This window comes from Paramormyrops kingsleyae, chromosome 2 (assembly GCF_048594095.1).
Source record: "Paramormyrops kingsleyae isolate MSU_618 chromosome 2, PKINGS_0.4, whole genome shotgun sequence".
Classification (NCBI taxonomy): domain Eukaryota; kingdom Metazoa; phylum Chordata; class Actinopteri; order Osteoglossiformes; family Mormyridae; genus Paramormyrops; species Paramormyrops kingsleyae.
The window spans coordinates 26,352,733-26,377,415 of NC_132798.1; the positions used below are offsets into that span (position 1 = coordinate 26,352,733).

The 24,683-nt window shown below is 41.2% G+C and overlaps 1 protein-coding gene across 2 annotated transcripts in view; it reads left to right on the top strand.

The window, feature by feature from the left end:
* The first annotated feature begins 1,070 nt into the window (after positions 1-1,070).
* The window catches only part of LOC111839288 (LHFPL tetraspan subfamily member 2a protein-like), a 43,995-nt gene continuing 20,382 nt past the window's right edge, over positions 1,071-24,683 (top strand). Inside the window, exon 1 of one of the 2 annotated variants that reach the window (XM_023803051.1) lies at positions 1,071-1,372. The gene's annotated coding sequence lies outside the window, so the exon portion shown is untranslated. Of the gene's footprint in view, positions 1,373-1,657; positions 1,820-24,683 lie in introns of those variants that run through there. The other variant, XM_023803053.2, reaches the window with a different exon arrangement.

The following is a 24,683-nucleotide window of genomic DNA, read 5'->3' on the forward strand; positions in this document are numbered from 1 at the left end:
AATTGCCCATAGTTGTGCATGTGTGAGTGTGCCCTGCGATGGGTTGGTGACCCATCCTGGGTTGTTCCCTACCTCCTGCCTGCAGCATCCAGGATAGGCTCCAGACCCCCTGTGGCCCTGAATAGGACAAGCAGTTTCAAACAGAGGGATGGACACACAGTGAGCACTTTCCACAATAAAGGTAAGATATTAAATACTGATGTATTTGACTTTCCTGTACATCTATGGTTTTATTTTGTTGTGGGTACGGTGTTCATGGCACAAAAGTCCTATGCACTTATAGACTGAAATGGTCCTGAATATCTAAAATGTTACCATACTTAAATCCACCAATCTTCCATCCTCATATCCTGCTCAGGGTCACAGTGGGGGCTGGAACCTATTGTATTTCAGGCAGCACAGGACTCAAAACTGGGAAAACTCCCCTTATGGGATGTCAGGACACACCAAGTAGCCTAACTGTGTCTTTGGACTGCTGGAGAAAATGAGAGAAAATGGAAATGGTGACAGGAGGAGAATACACAAAATCCACACAGGCAGAACAGAGGAGGGAAAAGAGAAGGACAAAACTTAACTCACTTTACCAAAAGGAAAAGTTTAATGTTCACATCGTATCCGTTTAAAAATACCCAATCCTTAATGTTGCCAAGATTACAGTATATAACGATTGCCTTCTCGAAGAAGGCAACATCAGTAAAATGTATTAAGTTAACACAGAGGGCTATACACAACATAGGAAACTACAGAAGATATTCGGACGAGTTTTGAGGTCTTTATGTGAGGCTTCAGCAAGCAGCTGTTCTTGGCGGTTTTGAAAATTCATAATAGTCGATCAGCAAAATGCGCATATCAGTCGCACCTCAGTTTATAGCTTTATAAGCAAGTTTAAGATCTTTCATGTCTGGAAAAAAAGTATCGGAGTCCTGACAAATGTGATTAGTACTAGATGGATTTATATATGAAATTAAAATTATGAATATTGCTCCAGTTCACAAGTGTGCCCCCGTGCGTGAGGGAGCGGGAGAAAATGGGGGCCGGCTTGCCCAAGCAGTCACTCCTCTTTTTGACAGGCAGTCCGGACTGGGGGGGTGAGATGCGGCTGAAAGAGCTGTGACTGAAAGGGGGCGACGTCAGATGGGCAGGAACTGAATATTAGATTTGGTAGAGAAACCCCCCCTGTCTCAATGTAAGAGGCAAGAAAAAAGGCGAGGGGGGAGGGATAAACCTTAAAAAGAAGAAGAAAGACCACCGACATCCAAGCAGCAAGCTGTCGGCGAGTAGCTGGAGGAAGGAAATAGCCGTGAAGAGGGTGTGCGAGGGGCCATTTGAAGACCGACTTTGGGGGCATTTTTGCGGCTTATAGAGCACGATGGTAAGTATGATCAAGGGAAACGAAGCTGCTCTTTCACCTGATGCGACTGATGTGCGCTTGATACATTCGGGTTTATCTGTAACTCGCGTAGAAAAAGTTCCAGGGCACATGCGAATGAAACGCCCCCCCACCAACGGGCAGTGTTACATTGACAGTTTATTCATGGCGGAAATTTTAAATAAAAGATCGCAAATGCAGCACGCGTAGAGTGACGAACACGTCCGTCATAACGTAGAAGGAAAATAAACGCCCCCATAACCCATACCAGATATTTAAGCGTTTATGTTTCTTCACCAACTTCGTATGTGGTGAAACACCGGCGGAGATTACGAGAAAAAGGCATTAGCTGCCGAAACGCTGCGTATATTAGCGGAGTTCAAACGTGGATTTGCATAAATGCATCATGCTGATGTTTGGTGGCGCCCCTTCGATTTCCCCACATTTGGGGTAAGCAATGAAAAAGTGGTTAAATATAATGAGAAAACAGTGGTAACTGTATTATTGGCTTTTTTAGCCTTAGATATTTATATATGCATACTTGTGGTAATGAAGCTAAATTATGGTAGATTGAATCAAATTATTACTTTCCTGTGGAGCGAAGACTACCATGAAAACGGCAAAAATGCCGAAGGCATTACCTGAGGTGAAGTTTCAGACTGTTTTAGAGTAGTTTTAGATGGGTGGTATCTCTATATTTATAAGTCCACGTAGACAAAAATAATACTGGAAATTCTGTAATTGACATAATATTTTATTGTGCTGTTTTCAATTTCTCAAAGTTGATAGCAGACCTAGACACCGGAAATCCACTCAAAGCACAAAAGCAGAATATTCAAAAAGGCATCATCTTTTGCATCATATGTTTGTTTAACAAAGCAGCATGAAATGGAGAGTGGACCGATGCTGTTTCTGAGTTGGAAATTTCCAGATAATCAAGCAGGCTCTCATCCTCAATTAGTGTGATGATGAGGTCACAGTGTGGTGTAGGGGGTCACCGCTATCTTTGTTACTTCCTAACTCGTGTTTCTCTCTTGTCCCTCAGTTTCTCTTTTGTGTTCTATTCCTATTGGCTCTTGACAGCATCTAAGAGGAAACTGAGATGTAGCACCTCAAAAACCCTGTGACTTTGAAGTACCATGTGGGAAATTGCTGATGTTCTAATAGAATTTAACATGAGGACGTAAAAGCAGTTATCAACCTGTAATAAAACACCAGCCATTTAACGATACGCTGTATGGTTTCTCAGGATTACACTAAGACCACCGTTTTATAAATAGTTTTCAACAGGACAGAAGTTTCACTGCGACCCTGTACTTGATAGGCAGTTTAGGAAGATGGAGATGTATGTACGTTTTTTCGAGCGCATGTTTTTTCAGCGCGGAATCACTGCATGTTTTTTTTATTAGTAAAATAATCTTTGACCTGACATTAATTTATTTATTTAGCAAAGCGATGTATTTATCCAATGGGACATACAGTTGAGATAGCAGGATTAGTCAATCCCTAGAGTATTTGGAGGTTGACATCACTTTGCCGACCGCGGGATGTGAACTGGTGACCTTCCACTCACAGGCATAGTGTCCCAACCACAGCTGCACACTGCCTCAAGATGATTTTCTAACTGGGAATGAAACCCAGGCCTGCCTCACAAGCCTTTCAAATATGTATATTATATATTCCATATGTCAAAATTCATGGGGCATCTATGGGATAATTTGCCCATAGGTATTCTAAAATATTATGAATCTTTCATTCATTTTTCATATGCACAGAGAAGAAATTGGTAGATGGCACAGAATGACCCACGACATGGCGCCAACCCATTGCAGTGCAATATTATTAATCTGAAATAAATCTCTTTAAACACATAAATCCTATACACAAATGTAATGTGTATTAGTTACCAAACAAGTGAACACAAGTCTTCATGGTGTATTAGATACAAGATATAATTTATAGCCAAGATATTATGTATAATCCTGTTGCAGTCCTTCCCATAAATACAAAGCCTTTATATTTCGAAGTAGAAAATTACTGTATTTTTCGAATGTTGAGATGAACTGCTGTTGTTGGGATCACTATGCGGGGGGGGGGGGGGGGGGGATCAGTTAGGTCCCTTTTCCTGTGTGACTCACCTGCTAGTGGCTGGGAAACAGATCCTGTTCCCACAGAGATACAGCTTCTTTATGGCCTTTGTCTCTGCCCTCCATTTTCCTTCCATATCTAGTTTTGCATCTTCATATTGTGTCCACTTTTGTTCCACCACAGGCCCTTTGGTTTGGTTTGTGAAGTAGACCTGAACATCTGCTTCCCCAGAGGGGTGGCTCTCTTGTGTTAGTGGTTCAGATACATCCCTTATCTGACTGTTCCTTTAGGGAACCTTCCACCTATAGCCCAGTATGGGGAAGATTTTCCATCCTTTAAGAATTATGTTTCACTGTGTAGTCTGGTATCTGTCTGTGCCTATTTCAGTTTGTGCTGCTGTGCCGCTTTTGGTTGTTGTGTATCTGTTTTTAGCTTCCTTCAGTTATGTTCAATTCTTCATTCATTTATTGTTACCTAGCTCATATGCTGTAATGCTGGCTGCAATGATTACGAACTTGCCGAGTGCTGTTTCGATTCTTTCACAATGAAGTCTTATTTCATAGATTGCTATTTTATTCAGTTGGTGCAGAGAATGGATTCAATTCCAGCCCTACACAGCATGGCATATCCTGCCTTTCTGTATCTGTGGAGCAGGAATTTGACAAGCCTTTGGAACTAGGCTCCAATTTTTATTTAATTTTGGAGCCTTTTCAAAAAAGGATAAAAATGTGAATGCTACACTGTTCTGAAACGGTTAAAATTCTTCAACACAAAGACCATTATCCCAGAAAGGTAGAATCATTAGGGGTTCACTCACTTTTGGGTGCAGTGAACATGATTCTTATTAAAAATCATTCCAGTTGTTTTGCACAAAATTGCTCTTCTGTGAGGTAGGGGTGGTGGTCTTGGAGAAATTTACCTGTGTCACCCCTACTGCCTTTATGGAGTTGTTATTTCTCAGGAAGGTCCTATTACAGCTTAATTATGAACATCTGGTTGCAGTGTTTAAAGAAACAGGCCTTGTTAATGGAAAGGCTCTTTTGAACTCTTTAACCAGGCTCTCCTACTATGTCATTCCTCAGGGCATTCCATGTGTAAAGGGCAACATAGCGAACTATGTCAAGTGCAGCGAGTTTAAGGAACTTAGCAGTAAATTAATCATATATTGTAATGCTACATACTTTTGCTAAAGAACTAATCCTTTAGATACCATAGCATGCAGGTACTTTATATGCTTGTAAGTACCACTGTCTTTTATGTGGAGCTGTTGCAGAGCTGATGTAAGGTTTCCTGATGTTTCAGCCCTGCTTTGCTCTCGCTTTCTGTTTCTTGTCTCACCAAGTGCCCTTGAAGCTGGTAGCCTGTGGATTCAGGAGCATCCAGTGGTCTTTGGTATTGTGGGGATTCTCCATTCATTTCTATCAGCATAACCCTGAAGTCGGCAAACACAACTGTCAGTGGTCATCTGAGAGAGAGATGATGAGAAATTTTGAATTTTCAGTGTTTCGTTTACATCAGATTAACGTGTTTATGGATATAAGTGAGACTGGCCTGTCATTTTGCAGACCACCTTACATGCAGGATCCTGCTTGGAGGACGTACACTTGAATGGTTATGAATTTGAAACATTGTGAGGGAAAACCTCATTCTCTGTTGCCCGCTGTTTACAACGTGGCACCGTCATGGCAGCCGAACTCGGTTCAGACTGGCCTACCAATTGTGAGTCAGCCTCCCACCTCTTCAGGGCTGCGTTATGTGTGATTAACGGTTACTATGGCTTTCACCAAATTCCAAAGGAGTGCTTATTTTCCTTGTTTCCTTGGTTTATTACTTTGTCCATAATGATACATTTGTTTATTTACTGTGAGTCACACCTTGCCCTGTTTGCCTTTTCCCTTTGGGAACACTTTCCTCGGTAAAGGTCAGGGTGTGTCTCAAGTCTGATTTCGTACCAGTTGTAATTATACCTCACTGAGAGTTATTTTTTTTTCTTTTATACTCACGTCTGAAACATTTTTAGTCATGATGTCAAACATGTCGGACCTAAGCTCTGTAATTTCATCGCTCAACAAACGCATGAGTTTGTAGCGCCAATGTTGACAGCATTTTTGCGGTTTCACCTTCAAACCACAAACCTAAGAGAAACTTATCAGTAATCATAAACTTATCATTAGTTACGAAACACACCGATAACTGGTGATACTTCAAATGATCATTCAAGGAAAATGGCACATTACACACGTGCAGTTGTCATGAAGTCAGCACCGGTCCTAGCCGATGTGGCGCCCCTGGCGAGCATCACTGCCGACGTCCCCTGTCTGGGGAAAAGTGAAACTCACTCACAAGTTGGCTCACTCTCAGAAGTCGGCACTCTATGTCGCCTATAGCAGGGTTTCTCAACCCGGTCCTCGGGGACCACCAGACGGTCCATGTTTTTGCTCTCTCCCAATTCCCTGCCAATTGGGAGAGAGCAAAAATGTGGACCGTCTGGTGGTCCCCGAGGACTGGGTTGAGAAACCTTGGCCTATAGGATTGCATGGAGTCCACTAGGCATAAGAAGCCTAATGAATGCCGAGTTACAAGTGAAAGTATTGGCGCAAGAGCTATAGAACATCGTTCAAACAGAGCCAAAACCTAATAAGACAACTTTTCAAATCAACGAAAGTGTAACACATTCATTATTCAATATATTCATATGCTTGAGAAAAATTCTGCTGTCTAAAGTAAAGAAGCTTTTAGATAAAGATGCTGATACAAGGACATGTTACATACTTAACTCTAGGGACAGAAACAGCTATCCATGAACATGTGCTCTTTCAATTTGTTCATTTTTTTTTGCAAATACAGTGTTTTCAATGAAGTCCAAACATTGTGCTTTTAGATATGTTTTTCTTATGTTGTGCATGAAAATGTTTCCTGTTTGACAAACATTAGATAAGTATTTCTGTATTTATGTAAAACACTGTATTTGCATTTATTTATTCAGAAACTTTTGTCCAAAGGAAAGTGCTACATTAATTTATGGTTTTACGGTTATGAATTTTGTTTTCTTCGATTGCAATGGATGTTATATCTAGATCTGGGACAGTAAACCCAATGAGATTTATTTATTAGAGACACATAATCCTAATGGAGCCCTTTCACTAGCTGAATTCATAATGAATTTAAATCTTAACTCATTGTATTTGTCTTTTTTTACATTCATCTTGTAATCTCTGTTATTGAAATGTTTATAATTAAGTTACTTGCTTAATATTTGTAGATTGAAAATGGGAAATCCGGTGATCCTGACCCAGATAAGTAGTTGAAAGATAGACGGATAGCTAAAAGGGAAATATTTAGTTGAAATCTGGGACAGATATGTGTGTGGGCAACATACAAATTACAAATACAAAGCAAAAAAAATAAATCATGCACAACTGAAATAATAGTAGGAATAAATCAGTTCTGTAACGAGAAACCTGAAACAATTCCCAAAGGAAATTGCACACCAGCATGTTTACTAGTAAACTGTTTATATCCAGTTGTCAGCATCTTGCCCCAGACGAAGTGTCAGTGCTATTTGGAAATACGTTTTCTATGGTTGAGATGATGCTATAGAGATTTACTGGCTTGCTGTATTCTCTTGACTCTGGAAGCCGTCTCAGCATGCCTACTCGCAATACTCCCACCGAAACTGCAAAACTATTCGGCAAATTCAGGGAAAATATTTTTCTGGTTTGTCTTTGTCAAAAATTCCAGCCCAGTAGGTTTCACATTTACCATCACAGTTGCAAGAACTTTCACTTTTACTATGCAACACATTTTGCGAAGCTTCTCAGTCTTACAAAATAATGTAAAATTCAGACTGTTCACATGTTGTATGTTAGTCCAGTTCCAAAGCTTGATGCAAAGTCAGGATCAGTGATGAACAGGAGTTATTATTGGCTAAGCTGGCGTGGTAAGAACATAGGAACATAAGAAATTTACAAGCGAGAGGAGGTCATTCAGCCCATAAAGCTTGTTTGGGGAGAACTTAACTAATAGCTCAGAGTTGTTAAAATCTTATCTAGCTCTGATTTAAAGGATCCCAGGGTTTTAGCTTGCAGTACACTAACAGGGAGACTATTCTATACTCTAACTACACGCGGTGTAAAGAAATGTATACTCAAATTCAGTTTCCAGTTTCATGTTCTCCAAATGTTCAGTTTAAAATTTCCACCAATGGCCACAAGTTCTAGTATTTCAACTAATATTAAAGTAGCCATTTGGCTGAACAGCATTGAGATCTGTTAGAATCTTATATACCTGGATCATGTCCCCCCTTAGTCTCCTTTGCTTGAGGCTGAACAGGTTTAGCTCAGCTAACCTCTCGTCATAAGACATTCCTCTAAGGCCAGGAATCATTCTTGTAGCCCTACGTTGGTCAAAGGTGTTCCCCTATACACACAAGCACACTGTGATACCATGTTTGCTGTGGCTCTGAGATGGAGAATAGGGTTAGAATGCTGTGTTAGAAACTCTGCAGAAAATGATGTAGATGATGGATTTTAAGCTAATGGCTTGTTAACTGAGCAGCTTAAGAAAATATTTTGAGTGTAATGAAGGCATCAACAGCACAGTGTTGTACATTTCATGAGGTATAAGAATGTAAAAAAATGTTATGACTTGTTTTTGAGATATTTGTTGTCTTGTACTTTATGACGTTTATCAATACAGACAACCCTAGAGGCTCACTGATGTCAATTTTATTTAAGCAATAGGACTGATTGCTAAACAACATGCTCTCTACGAGTTCTGACTTGGAGCAAAGAGTATGTATGTCTTAGTCACCTTCAATTTGCCTAAGGTATGTTACTGCTCGTTCATTTTCAGTCTGAGTATATTGCATGATATCTGTTACATTGCCCTTGTATAGGCCGGGTGATTAGACATCTGGGTTTCATCTAAAGGAAATCTCTTTTACTCAGTTTTGTATTGGTTCCTTTCATTCTTAGCAAAACAGTGTGTCTAACATGAAAGGAACTGATCTCTAGTGTTGGCATGCTGTCTACCGGCGATTGTGATTGGGCTAATGCTCTGCAGATGTCAGATGTAGTTTCACATTTTATGACATGTATGACTTATCCCTGTAGACTTTAACTTAGATTAACTTTTTACATTCTTCACAGATGAGCTATTTTATTAATCTAAAATGTACCTGTTTATCGTCCCAATATATAACACTGCACAGTATGCGAAAATCGGTACGTAAATAACAAGCTTGATCAACTTATATAACAACTGATATGAACTCCATGAGCTCTGCAAAGCTCTTACTTCACATTATTATATAAAATATTTAATTATAATGTACTGTCTGGAGTAGGCTCCATGCTTCGATGTGACCCTGAGCAGGATAACGCAGGTAGAGGATGGATGGATGGATTTTTTAAGACAGCAGCCTCTGGGTTGTAACAGATATATCAGGTTCTGGTGCTTTCTGCGTCTTTGGCGATGGCCTGTATAATTTTTGGTCCACTCCAACCTTTCCATCGTTGGTTTATTTCAGGTCATGCACCAACATGAATTGTTGTCTCCTCACTATCAGGATAAGACCTGTTTAATGCTATCCAAGGTCCAGCTCATGGGGTTCAATACATGTTCACCATAACAATAAATGTTTTTCATTTTTCAGTTCATAAACAAGACCATTTGTTTATCAGTGACCTCATTTTTCAGTACAGTTAGCACAGATTCTTACAAACACATCTTTCTGGCTTAGCTGTCCTAGACCCTGAACTATAAGGCCAGATCATGTGGCCCATATTATGGGCAGATGATTATCATTTATTTTTATGTAATTTTCTTAAAGAGAAAGTGTTTGTAGTTGTTGGATCATGACAGAAAATGTTTCAAATAGTTTTTTCTTGTGTTCTATGCCAAAAACAATGCAAATATATTTTTGCATGGCGTTTAAATTTCACAGAATTTAAGGAACATATGTAATAGCAATCTAAGAACAAAAAATAAAGGTACACATTCTTAGTCACTGCCCTGTTTTGAATATAATTTTGTTCAGTCAGCATGTCTTGATACAAAAACAAGTGAAATCTGAGACATTGCAGGCATTAAAGGAATGTACATCTATGTAATTTAGCTAAAGTGCTGCTTGGTAAACAAACAAAAGGAGATGTGACATTCAATATGATCAGCTAATATTTAACGCACGGTAGTTATTGATTAAAATGGAAATGCAAACAGTAAGATATAATTATCCAACTGTCTGTCAGCTGCTTATCCACTAGCGCAGTGTTTCCCAGTCTGGTCCTCGGGGACCCACAGTCGGTCCACATTTTTGCTCCCTCCCAGCTCCCTGCCATATAGTCCACATTTTTGCTCCCTCCCAGCTCCTCATAAGCAAAAACATGGACTGTCTATGCTTGTATATAAATAAAATGCATACACTTCAAATGTATTGTTGGCTTCCTCTTGGCCTTGAAGAGTGTATAAGAGAAGACTGCTTGTGGAAGACTATTCTGGTACTAAGTGGCTTTGATGGCATAGCCAGGAATTAATTTTAGGACTGGGCTTGTGAAAAAAGTAGGTTGGAAAGAGGCAGGTCCAAAAACACATCAGGCATAGATGGGAACATTTACTCAATGTTTAAAGGCCCAGAATAACCCCTGGATCATTTTGATATATCTTCATGCATGTATATTTAGAACATTAAAATAATAATCTTGGCTTAAATGCATATTGTAAAGATTACAATGGTTCTTTTTCAGGGCAGATTCATGGCTGCTTTGCATGGGTTGGGATGAGATTGCAGAAACCTAGTGGTACCTGCAAGCACTTACAACTAGGTTTCTAACATTGAGGATGACAATCCTGCTTTGGTCACTTTGTAGATGGATTGTGGATGGCCTTCTCAAAACGGGGCCTGTGACCAGCAGCTGCTTAAGGGTATTACCACCTTGGTCTGTGCCACCATTATGAGATGACTGTACAGGACAAAATAGCTCCTCCGGTTCTGCGAGGACGGCGTCTGCGGTCGTGTCTTCGTCAGAGATTGTGTTTCTACAGCTGTCACACTAGCAGACAGTCTGTGTTACAGTTAACCAAAGCATAGCTCAGTCGACCCACCCGGCTATGAAATTGGCCTCCTCATGCAGAAGAATGATGTGCATGATTGTACTGCCTGCGTCTGTGTTCAGCCTCAGAATGACTAAACAGCCCTTGGTGGAATGTGTAACTCGTACTCCAACGTCCCGCGCAGAACATTCATATTTGGGAGTCTGACATTCCCAGCCGACAAACACAGGGTTTTACTTCTCTCAACAGACAAAATATAGATGCAGCATGTGACTGTACCTCACCCTGTATAAATGAAAAGCCTACATTTGAATGGATCACACAAAATAACTTTCTACCATTATTTCACAGATACTGTATAAGCTCGAGCCTTTTATAGAAGTATTTTAGTTCTAAAGTCCAATATAATGCTTTGTGCTTCAATATAAAGGCTAGAATACTATGGTAGTATAGAAATTATTTTAGGATAATACTTTTGTTTACCTAATTTCATATGGGATAACAAGTGCAAAGTGTTATTTCAGTCATTGATTAATCTGTAAGGTATTAGAAAAATTCCATGAGTAACAGTAACTAAATCATATAAAGTGATTTGAATTGCCCTTCAATTAACGGCTTGAATAAAACCGATTAAGTAAATGGGAGAGAGAAGCAATATTCACTGCGTGCATTATGGACTGAGAAACTCTTGTCCCAGTGCTTTGTCTCAGGTTTCATAATCTGTTTAGAGATACACTTTAAACTGTCATCAGTATAGTGACAGAGGAAGCATATCAAGTGTTGCGTTTTCGTAACAAACCTGTTTTCAATGTCATATAATAGGGATCTATTTGTTTTCTATAAATAGAGTTTGTACTACTGTAGCGCCCCGTAGCTTGTCTGGCTATGTGTTGGAGTGCATCCCCCAAATCGTTTTCTTTGAGGTAAGAGATCTCTCTCTAATGTTAATCAATATACTAATATAAATAATTATATACCACGGACAATCAGGAAGTTAGAATAATTAAAAGGTATTCTACTATCAACTGATGATGGACAGCATAGAAAGACAAGTTTTAAATATATTAATCTCTTCCAGGTATCTGTCATACTTAGTATTGCTTACAGTAGCTCAATGAGTTTTAATCAGTAATGTAACACTCTGTTACCCCTTTTCAAAACACAGAAGTTACCTTTACAGGGAATTATCAACGGGAAAAAAAACGCACAAACATAGAGTTTAACTGTTATTTGAAAATATATATATAAAATAAATGAAATCAAATATGCTTGCGAAACCAAAAAGATTAATATGAGTAAGCCCATTCAAAATTTAGCCATCCTTTCACGCAATGTAACTTCACAGTATTTCTCACCTCACCACATAAAATAACCTAAATCTATACACATACAACTCTAAAGCTGGCAGTTTTTTACTAAACTGACATAAACATAAAATAAAAACCTGATTGGATAGTCCCTCCAGGTAGAGGTTTTTCATTAATAAATGTATTTATTTATTTTGTTTGTTTTTACATATAGGCCTAAATTAAAAATTTTTTACAATATGAGGTCGACACTTTAACAGTATTTAAACGGAATAAACATCAAATTAGATGCATTAACTTTGGAAATCAGTTACCCAAAATTCCCATAGAGCTACACTGGTTATATAAGTACAGAAAGAAGTATAGAAAGTACAGTGGGCGACAGGATGCCAGTCCACTGAGGGGCATTTGTATAGGACACACACTAAGGACAACTTACATTCGGTTGAACTAAATGTTTTTGACCTGGAAATTCACATGGACTTCGACACAATCAAAGAAAAAGCTGCACACTTTTGAGGTGAGACCACTTACCAGGCCAACCATACTACCTACAGCGAGAACAAATGAACAAAAAACCATCCAGGTTTTTTATATTTAATGGGAAAATGGTTCATTCTATCTCGGTGTTTACTGTAAGGTGGGGTGTACAATCTATAGCTGAAACTAACTGTAAGAGTATAAAGCAAGTTTGCTGTGTGTGGTATGGTTTCGGATAGCAGAGTCAATGGTCTGGCATTCTGGGATTTACGGCTTGGCAGATATGAGAGTGCAAAATGGTAATTATGAATGTTTTGAATTTGTTTGCCTCTCTGTCACATCCCAAGGGTGGATCTACTCGCCTTTCCAAACATTCAAGATAATTCTTCATGGCCATTACAGCATACATACAATATTTTCAGAGCTATTTTGTTTTCAAAGACATTTTATTCACTTTAACCATTGAACATATTTCATTCTCCATTACAAAGACTGCAGTAGATGCAAACCTGTTTTATGTTCTCCTGAGAGTGCAGCATCCAGTAGGTTAAGGATTTGGAAATCCGATGAATAGCATATCAGCTTATAAGGCTATATTGACTGGAATGGACAGTCAGCTGGGTCATCTGCAAGTCTTCCACTGGTAAGACTGACAGTGACAGTGATTACACAGTTTAACCAGTTCAGTTGTAGTGGTGCCCTTTCCACGGCGGTCAGTAATAATGGTGCCCTTTCCAAGGCGTCAGTAATAGTGGTGTCCTTTCCAAAGCGGTCAGTAATAATGGTGCCCTTTCCAAGGCGGTCAGTAATAGTGGTGCCCTTTCCAAGGCAGTCAGTAATAATGGTGCCCTTTCCAAGGCGGTCAGTAATAGTGGTGCCCTTTCCAAGGCAGTCAGTAATAATGGTGCCCTTTCCAAGGCGGTCAGTAATAGTGGTGCCCTTTCCATGGCGGTCAGTAATAATGGTGCCCTTTCCAAGGCGGTCAGTAATAGTGGTGCCCTTTCCACGGCGGTCAGTAATAATGGTGCCCTTTCCAAGGCGGTCAGTAATAGTGGTGCCATTTCCACGGCGGTCAGTAATAATGGTGCCCTTTCCAAGGCGGTCAGTAATAGTGGTGCCCTTTCCAAGGCAGTCAGTAATAATGGTGCCCTTTCCAAGGCGGTCAGTAATAGTGGTGCCCTTTCCACGGCGGTCAGTAATAATGGTGCCCTTTCCAAGGCGGTCAGTAATAGTGGTGCCCTTTCCACGGCGGTCAGTAATAATGGTGCCCTTTCCAAGGCGGTCAGTAATAGTGGTGCCCTTTCCACGGCGGTCAGTAATAATGGTGCCCTTTCCAAGGCGGTCAGTAATAGTGGTGCCATTTCCACGGCGGTCAGTAATAATGGTGCCCTTTCCAAGGCGGTCAGTAATAGTGGTGCCCTTTCCAAGGCAGTCAGTAATAATGGTGCCCTTTCCAAGGCGGTCAGTAATAGTGGTGCCCTTTCCACGGCGGTCAGTAATAATGGTGCCCTTTCCAAGGCGGTCAGTAATAGTGGTGCCCTTTCCACGGCGGTCAGTAATAATGGTGCCCTTTCCAAGGCGGTCAGTAATAGTGGTGCCATTTCCACGGCGGTCAGTAATAATGGTGCCCTTTCCACGGCGGTCAGTAATAATGGTGCCCTTTCCAAGGCGTCAGTAATAATGGTGCCCTTTCCAAGGCGTCAGTAATAGTGGTGCCCTTTCCAAGGCGGTCAGTAATAGTGGTGCCCTTTCCAAGGCGGTCAGTAATAATGGTGCCCTTTCCAAGGTGGTCAGTAATAATGGTGCCCTTTACACGGCGGTCAGTAATAATGGTGCCCTTTCCAAGGCGGTCAGTAATAGTAGTGCCCTTTCCAAGGCGGTCAGTAATAATGGTGCCCTTTCCAAGGCGGTCAGTAATAATAGTGCCCTTTCCAAGGCGTTCAGTAATAATGGTGCCCTTTCCAAGGCGGTCAGTAATAATGGTGCCCTTTCCAAGGCGATCAGTAATAGTGGTGCCCTTTCCAAGGCGGTCAGTAATAATGATGCCCTTTCCACGGCGGTCAGTAATAGTGGTGCCCTTTCCAAGGCAGTCAGTAATAATGGTGCCCTTTCCAAGGCGGTCAGTAATAATGATGCCCTTTCCACGGCGGTCAGTAATAGTGGTGTACCTTTCCAAGGTGGACACATGTAGAGGTGCCCTTTCCACGGCGGTCAGGAGTTATCACCTTTCTTGAACCCTAGTGTCCTGTAGCCTTTTTGGTTGGCCTGTATAATGTAATCTTAAGTACATGTTCGAAGTAACTCTTTATGTTTTATTTTCTCCTGACAGTTTTGCAACACTAGAGGGAAGAAAACCTATTTAAAAACCTCATCCAAGAGTAATTACAGTGCTGCAGTGGCTGGGTGGCTGATGTCATCTGTATGAGACAAATTGGGGCTTGCCAGATGCACAGATGGATGTGCTGGGGAGAGCCTTGCTGCAGTGCTGGGAGGCAGCTTGTCATTATGACTCCATAGACTGGCAGTCATGGCCTGCAGGTGTTATTTTAACTGATGTGAGGATTGCTGGTGGGAATTTCTGCCAGTGTGCTCTTATCTAGAGGACGTCGCCTGTAAACATCCTTGCCCATGTCAGTGGGTATCTGCAGAATTGAGGCCTGTGAGCCTGTCCAGGAGATATATATTTTAAGCTTTCCTTAAAAAGTCTCAAGGCTAAAACTTGGGACAATTATATGTGTGGGACTACTGGCTGCGCAGTGATTAAGGGTGTGAACTTGTGACATGTGGGTCCCTGGTTGGAGTTCTAGGAAGGATCGTCAGAGTTGCCAACTCTCATGCATCTGGTGTGACACTCACGCTTTCAGACTCACATCTATATTATTCCATTATAAACCTAAAATTAGCTACATCAAAAGCGTTATGATAGTTTGCAAACCCTACCGGCTATTTACAAGGTAATAAAACTGTTACATACATGCGAGTAGACTCGTCTCGAATTGAAAACCTCACGCCAGCCAGCTGACCGAAGTTGTCAACCCTGGGTCACACAGAATTATCTTAGCAAAGAGTCATCTCTGCAGTGCTGCAGTAATATTAGCCTTTCTAATTTAAATGAGTGAAAGCTGCAAGTTACTTATCAGGCAGGTTAAGTATCAGATAAAGAACCAATTCTAAATGGACAGTATGAAAGCCTGGGTACTAGAGATACAAGCATAGATGTTTAATAGCTGTCCCGGGAAAAATGTAAATGAATACCCACTTCAATGAATACCCCCTACTCCTCTTAAATATCTTTTAACTTTGTGCTTAGCACAGCACTGGGTGTCGATGTAGTGCTTCTCCAACTCCATAGAGACCCAGGAGTGCTTGCATCTTGTAAGGTTGTTGGTGGACACTGGCCGTCACTGGTGCAGGGCTGGCTCTACCTTTTCAGGGGCCCTAGGCAAAGCTTTTCTTGGGAGACCCCTACTGAGAAAATTGATGATCATTTATTTCACTTCCTGGGCAATGCGGGTAATTCAGGGGGCCCTAGGCAACTTCCTTATTGCGCATAGCTAGAGGTGACTCTTCTGGTACTGGTTGTAGATGTTGCATTGCGAGTCCGACTAAATCTCTTTTGTTAGTACTGCTATTGGCAGCACTTTTAAGAAATGTTTTTTCTGAATAGTGTCAGTATATCGAGTGCTGAACTCGAAAAGAAAGTATCCTGCATGTTAACCAGAAAATCATCATAACAATGAATTGCATGTTTAAAAAGCTGCACTAATTAGATATCTGCCTGATTATGGCTCTCTGCTAATGACGTGGGTGAGTGCGTTTATATATTCCAGTTTAGAAAACTACTTTGACGTCAAATGTTTTGGAAACTTAGCATCGGTGGAACACACATCTGTATTTGTGTGCTGCCTTTGTACAGACCTCTGATTCTAAATTATGTGTTTCTAATTACATTGCATTATTTGTATGATAAAGGAACTAGTTGCCATAGTGATTTGGAATTTTGCTTGAAAACGCCAAGCATCTGACTACCATTAACCGTCCACTCCACCTGATTTCACAGACTCAGTCTAGATATAAACCCTATTCCTTACAGTTGGGTGAGTGAAGCACAATGTGAGTGCTGACATTTATATAGAAAGAGTAAGACTGAGCCAGAGCAGTGACCTCATACTGGAATTAAGTCCATATGGTCCATATTTACACTGACCTACATACTGCATACTTTGGACCCTCATCTAATTGAGTATTTTGCTATTCCATTATCACAAATGACTAAACACTGAGAGCACCTTAAACAATTGTGACAAAATCAATTCTGAAAATGCAACATAGCAAATTATGATTGTTGCATAACTGAGTGTTTTATTTCAAAGTTATTCTCATTTATACCAATGAATAGCTTTGATCAGGAATAATACCCTACAAAACACCATGCTGCTTGGGGCACCTTCTGCCTGCTAATTGGAGGTGGATAGTTCAGGTCCAGAAAGTAAAAATCCAGACCAAGATAATGGACTGAAGTTTCATATCAGAGAAATCTATTCTCTGCATTTAAGTGTTCCCTTAAACCCAGTGGTTTATACCATCTCTTCCTGTAACTGGAGCCCCATTGTCTGAGCCATATTACACATTAGCTGTACATCCTTTTTTGTAAAATGAGCACGTGGACTAGTTTAGCATTTGCCACTCTAATATGTTATTCCTGCACGTCAGTGGTCTTGGGGTTGGGGGCAAGGGTGGCAACTACCCTCCCTGGTGCCCCCATGGTTGAAAAGAATGTTGCTAAAGTGCCCTCTAGAGCAAGAAAATGATGAAGTGTCTTAATGAGTGCCCTACTGGTAGAGAATATGTGATGCAGTGCCCTATAAGGTACCTTCACAGTCCCTATTGGTACCCTTCCAGTGTAAAAGTGTGCCAATACGAAGTGCCCTCTATGCCACCTCTACATGATTAAGTGTCCCAAAGGGTGTAGTGCTGTATAGGGTACTCCTAAGTGGACAAGGAAGTGCCCAAAGAGGTGCCCCTCCGGCCGATTAAATGTGATACAGTGCTGTGTAGGGTATCCGTCCATGTATGACAATGTGGGGAATAACCCTAACGGATGCCCCCCCAGTGGAAAAAATGTGATGCAGTGCCATATAAGGTGCTATTACAATTGGGTAGACTTGACGAATCCTATGGTACATTTTATAGGTTTATAGTGCCCTGTGTGTTTTTATCACAGAAGTGTGTGTATACTTCTAGTCCGGCTTCCCTGCTGAAATAAATAATCTTTGAGGAGTACTTCACTGTACGCCATGCAGGAGGCGCTCTTTTTATTTTTTTTCCCTGCCCTTCAAACAACCCAGGAATGCCCACGTTCCCACAGTTCTGTTTGTGTATCAACACAACAACACAAGGTGAAGGCTTATTCAAGGATCCTTAAGCTGGGGGAATAGATGCTGTTTCCTCAGTTTGTTTTGCTATTTCATGGTTTAGGAGGACCATAATTAGCTGCAGGGGGTGGAGGGGCAGCTGCCCCCGGACCCAGCACAGCAGGGGGCCCATTACAACATTTACTAAGGGGGAACCCCCCCTGGGGCAGGCATACTTTACCGAGGGGTGTCCCGCCCCTGTTGCCGCAGCTCCCCACTGTGAGACCCCTCCTCCCCCACTGAATAGCCAGTCTGTCATGTCGGGACATTAAATGTGAAATACACTTGTGTGTGTAGTTGTCTTCTCACAGTGGCATATGCATGACCAGCAAAGGGGGTTAACCCTAAATCACAGAGCAGAAGAGGATGAGGACAGGGGTAATGTTAAAGGTTCACTTGCTTTGAAGGACTACTGGCGAGACTCAAAATATTCATCTGATATTCTTGTGATTTTATCTTCAGGAAACTGATCTTGTCTCTGGACTCAGATTCCTTGGAGGAGGGTCTCCGTAATCCTCGACCATGCTGGTTAAATTACACTTGTTTTAACAATACAGAAATAAAACGATCAGTTTACCTTGAATTATGTGTCAAGATAGAAAATCTTGATGTATGTGTAGTTTTTGCAGTTAACAAGTATCTGCTGTGGGGGTGATTAACATTATATCTCAGCACAAACTGTAATTTCTCTGCACAGACAATTCAGTTGTTTTGCCTTGCTACATAATTTAAGGCTCTTGGTTTGATTATAAATCATGCTTTATGTTTTTTTTTTTTTTTTTAATAAATGGCAAGCAAAGCTACATATATTCAAGTACAGACAAGATTTTAATCAATGGTATTTGTTTTAACCAGACCTTTGCTTACCGTATTAAACTCAAAGTAGCTCTCTGGTAACTCTAGGGAGTAGAGCTATTCACAGCAAGTGTGCACAAGCAAGCATTCTAAACAAGATCACTTGTGTCGCAACTCCGTAGATGGAAGTTTGCCTTGGAAAAATGACTCACTCTGTGTGTGTGAATGTGTGTGTGGGCATGTATATATTATATTATGGGGACCAATGTGATAAAAACCTGTAAGTTTGACCTTGTGGGACCATTTTTGGTCCTCAAATGGGGAAACTCAATTTTTAAAAAATCTGTGACTGTACTCAAAAGAACTAAAAATGTCAAAAGTCTTGAATTTTGTTTTGTTACTTATGATTAAGGTTCGGGCTGTAGGGGTTAAGGATGGCATTGTTGGGATTAGGGTTTTTCCCATCGAAATGAATGGACGGTCCCCACAAATGAATACAAATATGTGAGTGTGTGTATATTGTATGGGGATGTATGAGGATTCTGCCTTGACATGAATGTGAAATTCATGTCAAGGCAGAATCCCCATTTCTTCTAGCTATATTCTACTATCAGCCTGTTTGACCCAGTGTTACAGGGCTGCTGTGGGCCAGATGTGGGATTCAGATATAACTTCTCAAGGAAAATGACTTTACTTCCATAGTTCAATGAGAAAGATTCAAGAATGGAAACCAGTACCAAATGTGCAGATGAGTGAAAGGAAGATTGACTGAGAATAGGCATACAGTAAATGACAAATCAAAATTCCTTGAATGAGACAATTATATGCTTTTTTTAATAGGATATATTCCAGCCAAGAAATCTATTCTCTGCATTTAAGTGTTCCCTTAAACCCAGTGGTTTATACCAACTCTTCCTGTAACTAGTTAACCATAGGCCTCCCATCTGACTTACAAGACTTGCTTGCCCCTGCCCACGCTTGTCTAAGCTCATTATAGAGGCCTTTTCAGGCAACTCGTAGCAATTGTCCTGGAGGCTAGACACGGATGGCACAAATGCTTCGCAAATGGCAACCTGGACTCTAGTTGACCATCAGCAGAACTGAAAAGTGTTCAGAAACTCTCAATGCAAGTTTAAAAGGACTTAAATAGGACTAAGGTCAAATAGCTACAGTAGAGGCTTTTGCGGCAAGAGGAACCGTGGACCGGCTGAACTCCCAGAATCCCACAAGGCTGCCCCTCTGTGGCTCTCCAGCTGGAGTAGGACTCTCTTTTAGCCACATCATTGCCAACATGTGCTTCCTGTTTAGGAGGTTCAGTGGTGCTCCCTTACTGCCCAGAACCATTCTGTTTTTCTGCCCAGCTTAGCTAAGGAATACGGGTGAAAAGGCGACATTAAGAATGGCGCTTCTTATTTGCAAAAGCACTTTGAACATTATATGCAATCTTGTATTGCTTTACTGCTTTATTCTCCACATTTAGTTGTTATGCAGACCCCCCTTCAGTTATTATTTACACCTATACCTATATCTATGCCATCTGTGATTATTTAAACCGTAGCCGCAGTACATATGGTAGAGATGTGCAAAATCGTAATAGCCTAAATTTCAAAACCATCTTCACCTTTATGCATTCATTTCATACTCAATTTTGCACATTGTCAAAAGTCATTAAAGTCAATGTTAAAGGGGGAGGGGGGGGGGAAGACACGTCCCTGCTGGCCAACCAATGATAACACAAGGTTTTATTATGTCGGTGAAACAAAATGACAACTAAAAACTAGAATCTGTTAACACAAATGTACAATTAGGGATAGAAATGAGTCGGCACCAGTAGTCAGACATTTTGATAGAACTGGGAATGACAGTAATTCCTTGTGATTTATGGGTCTGGAGATAATGAACCGGTACCCAGAGGTCAGGATCGAGAGAACCACCTTCTTAGAAGGAAGGCTTGGTATATTTTCATCCTAAATACAGTTGCCCTAAATGGGATGAATGAGGACTTCTCCCTTACCTGGTTTCTGTGATGTGCCACATGGTATGCATGTTATCGATTACTTTTGCCGTATTATGATGGTAATCTAGCATGATGCTGCTCATTTAGGGTGTGGTCTGGTGATGCGCTGGTCACACCGATGACACTTGTTGTGTAATCAATTGTCCAGCAGGAATGTATCTTTTTAAATTGGAAGTGACACACTTAGGAAGGCATTACGCCGAAATGCATCTGTGCAGAGACGTTGAATAAAATTGTATTAACCAAAGTGTGACCTCTTCTTGTCATACTTGATTGATTCCTTTTTGTGGCCCAGAACTCTGATATCGGTGTTATATCACTAGGATTGAAGCCCGTTTTTCTGTACTTTATTATAATGTTGGTCATAAACTTCACTGAGAGAGGGGAGCCGGGGGGTCCCAGCTAATTTTGTCGCATTTCAAAATACCGTGGCACACCTTATAACTGTAATACCACCAAACCTCAACTAACACCTTTAATACTGTTCAGAAACGTTTATCCATACATCTGCCCTTTCCTGGTCTGGTGGAATATCACAGCTGTATTCATGCAAATGTAGGCTGTGTCTGAATTCAGGGGCTGCATATTTCAAAGGACATGGTTCATGCAATGAATCATGGAACCACCTTAGCACAGTAGTGAACCAAAGGATGGCAGGTTTACGTCCAAGATGAGACCTTTCAGCTATTTCACCGTGAGAAATTGAGCCAGGCAGAAACATCTATTTTCTGGATAAGCAAATCAACTGAATGAAGATCATCCTTGAAACAGTGGTTCTACTGACTTGGGTCATCTTATGAAAATCTTGACAGTTACAGTATGAGAGTTGATTGTAATATAGTATTTTTGAATATAATCTCCTCTTGGGTAACTTAATTCTACTAAATGAATCTTGATGATGCCTTTCAAATGACTATAAAAGAAAGCATCTGAATGTGTCTGTTTTGGACTGAATCAGAAAGGCATAAAACAGAGACTTTGAGTTATATCCTCACCCTTCTTTGTGGAGTTCATTCACTTGTGGTTCACTAGAATCTTCTTACTGGGTCAACTACTGTTCCATGCAAAACCAGGCAGTTTCCCAGTGGTGTGCACTACTGCCAGCTCTTTGTCACTAGAAAGGAGGGAGGTTTTTGGCCGTGGAGAAATGAAAATTGGAACCAGAAGAGGTCAAACAATGCTGCCTTTGTATTTGTACCCATTTCATTGAACTTGACTCTTTTTATTTGCCTTGAATTATATGATTTGTCTGGTTCTTTTGTTTAACTACACAGGTTTTTTTTGCTTTTATACTTTAAGAAGCATCCACCCTAAAACTACCAATAATGTGACTAGTTTTATAGCTATATCAGCTGTCAGCTTTAATATTAAAATAACTGTTTTTATTCCCTGTTAAGAAGGAGCAGTAATTTAAGGAGATGATTACTGTGCCAAAACATGTGCTAAGCAAAACTATCAAGTATCTGGATTCCGTCTAGAATATCCATTGATGTAGGTAATGGTGAACCCATCCATCCATAACTGCTTATCACCCATCTTATAATATTTAATTTCTGATTAATCCATACAGTAATTAAAAGTGTACTACAGGATTATTTGTACCCCCTCAAGTAAAGTTTTACCAATAATAACAATCTTTTTATTCATGAATATAAGGGTTACTCTGATGTTGAACCCTCCTGGTCTTCAAAGCTCAAAAAATACATGCCATAAATATCCAGTTCCATCCTTGGCAACCATCAACAACATTGTTTTGGCATCTGTTTAGCACAAATGATGAAAGGTGGAATCCCCATCCATTTACTTTCCTGTTATGGTTCAGTCTTTTGTGTCTGACCCCCTCTGTGACCTTGCGGACCCCCTTCATTCACGAAAAAGCTTCATTGTCTAAAGCTCTTCCTGTGCCCCTGCAGCCATAGGATGTTTTCGGCCTGAGATCGAGCCGGTTGTTAGAGCGCTGACCCAGACCAGGGAGTCCTATGCGGGCTGGCCTGTGGGCGGTCCTGTCAGCTTGGCAGTTGGCCAACAGTATAAGCAGTTCATCAGCCCCTCAGCACATTGGGGATTAGACTGGCTTGCTGCTCGCACCACACAATCTGACATCCAGTCCCCTTTTCTCTCTCCCTGCTGGCTGGCAGGCAAAGCCATAGCTACTTTTCAGGGGTATGACTCTGCATACTCACTGATGTTCTGCTGTTTGTCATCATCTCCAAGGCAACCTCATCTTTGCCCACATCTGTCTCTGCTTTGTGCTTGCAGCTGTACCCTAAAAAGGAAACTTGGTGTGAAATAAATGAATTGTCCAGTTCCAATCTATTTTTTTTTCAGGAACACAAACAACATGGTGTCAACGAGGCCTTTTGGACCATTCTGTCCCCATGTCTAAGTCAGTTTCATGACTAGGTGCTCTTTTGTTTAAAAATACCACATGGTTATAGGGCCAAACCAACACTTGGGAAGCTGTTAATCCATTAAGTTTTCAATAATCTCTTAAGTGGCACATAGTAACAGCTTGGGAAAATCTGTGGGGTTTTTTCTGGCAAAATTTTTCTGAGTAACAAGATGTTGGTGGCTGCATAGGCAGTGCAGTCAGTTTGCAACTCTGAGTTGGGGTGATTGAATCCTGATCTCACCTCTGTGCAGTTAATTTTCATGTTCTTACTTTTTTGTGTTTATTTCCTCGCACACTAATAGAGTTCAGAAACATGTGATCCAGGAGAATTGGTGTCTCTTCATTTTCCTTGGGGTGTAAGTGTCTGTCACTTAATGATGCATTCACATGGCGTCTTCTGCCTGGTGTCCTGGGTTTCCTGAGATAGAAATGATGGGTTTCCAAGGTCACAGAGGGGATCGGCCACAAAAGGCTGAGCAATAACAGGAAACTGTACGGAGGGGATTCCACCCTTCATCATTTGTGCTGAACAGGTGCCAACACAATGCTGTTGATGGATGCCAAAGATGGCACTAGGCGTTGATGGTACTCATCAAAGTACCACGCTCTATGGGAGATAGATGGGTTAATATGGAGATTTGTTTTAAAATGGCACACCTGCTTTATAGATGTTCTTTTCATAGAAAATATTAAGGTGGATGTTGTTTGTACCCAGGTGTCGGTAGCCAGCAATGCTGTTTGCACTGGCGGTGGATAGCCAATGTGGCTGTTTGAACCCGAGAGTATATTATTATTATCCATCCATCCATCCATCCATCACCGTAACCGCTTAATCCCAACTGGGGTTGCGGGGGGAACAATGGGCACAGGCAGGAACCAACTCTGGGCAGTCGCCAACACACCGCAGGGCACACACACTCACACAACTACAGGGCCAATTTAGACTCGCCAGTCAACCTGCCCTGCATGCTTTTGGACCGGGGGAGGAAACCGGAGCCCCCCGCGGAAACCCACATGAACACGGGGAGGGCATGCGAACTCCAAACAGAAAGGTCCTACACCCAACCTGGGGACTGAACCCAGGACCTTCTCGCTGTGAGGCAGCAGTGCCACCGTGCCGCCCCATCATCATCATCATCATTATTACTATTATTATTATTATTATTATTATTACCCACTGTGGTGTCTACAGCCATTGAAGTGATGTGCAACCATGCATGTAGCACAGTGTTAAAAATAGGATTATAAAAAAATGTACTTTGTGACCTTACGCTAAGTAGCCTAACCTTTAGTCAAAGAAACACACAACTGCATTATCAGTGACTCTTCAATGCAACACAACGGTCCTTCAAGGTGAATGCCAAGGGAACTGTGTCAGCAGCACGCAATCACAATGAGGGTCTGAGACACCCAACATAGTCATTGACAAGTCACTAAAAATGGTGGTGCCACAATAGTGTGGGTGAATCTGTAGGTGCAGGGATATCTGTCAGGAACAGGGTACCTGGGAGACCCCAAAGGTGTTGTGTTCTCTTTTACAAAGGAAACAAGGCAGCCCTCTGTATTGTGGGACCACCTGCTAAAATCATTCCAGATAGGAAGCCCTTGAAACAATAAACATAACCACTATCAATGGCACTTAAAATAGGCTTTATATATTAATCACCTCCCATGAGGCCAGTTCTGTTTCAGTGCTGACTTCCTCTGCATGGGTCAGTAACACATGCAGTGTAAGAATTCTGTGTTAATCCATTATTCAGTTGCCAAG